This window comes from Callorhinus ursinus, unplaced genomic scaffold, assembly GCF_003265705.2.
Source record: "Callorhinus ursinus isolate GAN/ISIS: 27379988/994484 unplaced genomic scaffold, GSC_fseal_2.0 scaffold294, whole genome shotgun sequence".
NCBI lineage: Eukaryota > Metazoa > Chordata > Mammalia > Carnivora > Otariidae > Callorhinus > Callorhinus ursinus.
The window spans coordinates 16,844-20,867 of record NW_027397349.1 but is presented as its reverse complement, the minus strand read 5'-3'; positions in this window follow the sequence as shown (position 1 = coordinate 20,867).

Here is a 4,024-nt window from a genome sequence, read left to right as displayed (position 1 = left end):
ATGGGAAGTTCCACACTCTTAGTGATGATCGTGTCTCCCACCCAAGCTGCCCTTTCTGGCGGCCCTGAGCTAAGGGGGACAACATGGCCATATGGAAATGGGAAGTTCCACACTCTTAGTGATGATCGTGTCTCCCACCCAAGCTGCCCTTTCTGGTGGCCCTGAGCTAAGGGGGACAACATGGCCATATGGAAATGGGAAGCTCCACACTCCTAGTGACGATGGTGCTATTGTATTGTCCTCACCAGTCCAACAACATGATTTCTGAGTGAAATATGACACAATAGCAGCTTCTTGACCTTCCTTAAGGTGTGAAAATCATCTTGTGAGTCATCTATTAGAAATAGGGTTTCCACATGTGTTCTTTTTTCTGGAAAAGAAATAGATCCAAATAGTAATTATGGCTTCCTGAGCACCTGCCTTTGAGTGCCATCACACTGGCTCTTTGTGGAATTCTCCCTCTTAAACTTCTAAACTATGAGGTAGGTATTATTAGTCACATTTTCTAGATGGTTAGACAGGGTCTCAGAAACGATACGAGTCACAGAGGATTTGAGTGTCAGGGACCTAAGTGGGATCTCCAAACTGACTCCAAATCCCTTGTTATTCCATACACGGTACTATTTCCCTCTTTTATTTTTTTAAGATTTTATTTATTTATTTGAGAGAGAGAGAGAATGAGAGAGCGCGAGAGGGGGGAGGGTCAGAGGGAGAAGCAGACTCCCCGCCGAGCAGGGAGCCTGATGTGGGACTCGATCCTGGGACTCTAGGATCATGACCTGAGCCGAGGGCAGTCGCTTAACCAACTGAGCCACCCAGGTGCCCTGCTATTTCCCTCTTATCTCTGGTCTTCTCTATCTGGAACATATCAAGGATCAGGATTTTTCTGTTGTGTGGCCAACTGGAATGAATTCAGTTGGCCTTTTAACCTCTGCCCATCGTAATTGAAGGATCTTTGAGTGAGATACTCCACGATCTCTAGGAATAGAGACATTATAATATTTTTCTAATATTACAGTTACTGAAAGAACTATCTTTTTTTAGTTGATTCAGGCTCTGGTATGATCAGAGTGTACTGTACGACAGGTCTGAAATAGTATTTAAAAACACTCAAGCTCAGCCTCTTCTACAAAGTGAGACAGTGCTTATAAACACAGCTAAAATAGTCCCTTAGCTACGATTATTTCCTTCCCAACCATCGTAGTGTTTATATGGTATGACTATGACTTACATTAGTCAAAATCAACAAGGAAAGAACTGAGACAGTGTATCCAAGCTTAGGAGCACTTCATGTTTCCATTAGTGCTGTGAAAATGAGCTACTCTGTTTTCTTCTGTAGTCTAAGGGAATGGTGCCAGACATCTCTAAGATGTCTAGTAGTTCTAAAATTCTGACTTTAAGTTATCTGTGTGCTTCAGAGATTTGGGCAGGAGAAGGGGAGGAGCCCAGCGTCTCTGAACCCTCTGTTACCTGTGTGGACCATGGAACAGGTAACCTCCTGTAGGCATCGTTTTGATTTCTTGGTACTATCGTTAAAGGTACTTTTGTCTCAAGTTCCTCCCTTGAGTAGTAATTCTAATGATAATGGAAATTTTTATCTTTTACCATCCATGGGCCCGGATCCTGGGCTCCCAGAGAAGCTATCCTTTAACATTTTACCAAGCTCCGAATGGGCAAAACCTCAGAGCGTGGGTCCTATTTCTGTCCCAAGCACATATTGTACATCTGGTTTGAGAAGAAAAAGATAACCCAAAAATGCCATTGCAAATGTAAAGATGAAAGCAGCAGGTACATTTGGCACAGTGTCATCTTCATGTCAGGACTGGAGGTTAAACCTCTCATTAACCCAAAACCTCCTGGGCTTTCCTCTTTTCTCTAGGTGAGCCATGAAGTAAAACTTCAGTAACTGTCAGCATTCTCCATTTGGTGCAGGAGTTACTTAATTTCCCTGCAGGTAGAAGATTGCAGGGGATCCCATTTTCTCTATTCACTTATTGCTTACAAAATATATTCTGATCATCTGTTTCCTAGAAGTAACCTTTATTAGAAAGGAAAGGTGAAATTTACTCTTTGTGTGTTTTTAACATATCATTTGTTCCTTCATCGAACAGCGTTTATTCATTTGGGCCTAGGATATGGTTGAATGGCCAGCATCTAGAGTTAGTTGGTTTTTCATCATCAGATACAGACTTGGATGATGTCTTGTCATTTGTCAAAGATGATGTTTCATAATTGATTAGTCTTTTCATCAGAAGAGTTACAATTAGGGTCGAGGGAAAAATCAAAATTATTCAAAGCAGCCTTTTACTGTTTAAAAGGTGAGCTTGACTTTCTAGTTTTTCTAAATGTGTCATCTAGATATTTTGACATGCCGATTTTCTCTGTAGTTTCTTTGGTGGTGGAGTCAGAAGGAGAGTCTTTGAGAATTCTGGATGCTGGTGGCATCAAGGGGCTTGGTGTCAGGAGCACTGGGTTGAGTTCTGGAACTGCTTGCCTGACCCTAGGTGAGTCAGGTTATCCCACTGAGCTTCCACTGACTCCTTATGAAATTGCTGGAAGGTAATATCTATGGAAAGTCTTTTTCCGCAGAAACTCTTTTGTCTAATGAAGAGCAATTAAAAATGAGGTGATTTGGGCTGTATTATTCTGTGAAGAATAGTTTTAAACCCCCCCGTCATAGGATATGGTGTTTTATTGTACAAGGAGTCCTCAGGAGGCTGCAGTGAAAGAATCAGGTCTCAGAGCATGTCCATGTTCCCTTGATACGTTCCTTACAGTTTGCCCATGTAGGAAGGTAAGTGGAGAGAAATACGACAGAAGGGGAAAGTAGTGAACCATTCATTAGGTAGCCTTCCACCTTTCTCATGAAAGCCTTGGGCCAGTGTCATTTTGGAAGAAGAGGGGGAGTCCTGGAGCTCTGCAGTGGATGGGGGAGTTCCAGGTCTGGGTAAAGCTGACAGGGGTCTCAGAAGAGAGGTGAGTGCATTGAGCAGAAGGGTGTGGGCAGGGTGGGCTCCAGGGGTGGCTGTGGGTCTCCCTGGTGAGAGTGGTGACAGGTGGAGGGCCGTGAGGAGGTTCCTGGCTGAGGACAGGTGAGACCCAGGTGGAGAGCTGGCCGAGCACCTTCTTCTGTGCCACCAGCCTCACCCAACACACACGACATCATCGTCTGTCCCTGTCACTCCAGTTCAGACGTCTCAGAGTTGCCAGGCCAAGATGTTTGTTTGAGCTTCTTTCTTTGCGTGTGTGAAGTTTCAAAACTTTGATTATGGAAATGACGGGTCATCGGAACATCTGTTACTCTTTTAATTCCTGCTCTTCTTTCAATCACCAAAGAGAATCATACCTGCTAGTGGAAGGGGCTATATGTGTGTTTTTATATCCCGATTTAATTAAACAGTAGGAAAACAATCTTCCGAAATATTATGAGAACCCTTGGTGAGTATTGATGTTTTCCTCTTCCATGAGCCACATTCCGATATTAGAAATTATGTTTTAAAGTAAAACACAGCCTCAGAGCTGTAACAGGGTGCCGTGCCCTTTGTGAGAGGGACACATGGAGGAGTGTAGGTTCTTCAGGAGCTCGGGGAGTGGTGCATCATGTTCCCAACGGAAATCGAGCCCCCTGTTAGCCTCCCCTGAGGGGGCTGCTTACCTGGTGGCCCATCCTGGGCTCTGGAAGCTTGACCCGGTGAGTCACTTGTGACTTGAGCTGGGGAATTTATGAAGAAAACGGAAGGAATTCTGGAGGGTGCCTGCATCCTTTGTACTCGCTCAACTCCACGTAGCAAAGGAACTCATCACCCGTGAGGCGTGTGGGGATCCCTGAGGGAAAGGGCTTCACTTCGTGGGCTGAGGTTGTGTCTTCATCCTTATCTGGACCAGAGCCATGTTGTGTGGCTGTGGAGATCCAGATCCTTATGTGACCATGTCATTATTATTATTATTATTTTTAAGAAAACAATATAGACATTGACTTCGAGATACAAATATCAAAAGGAAAAACACAAAGTCAAATATATAT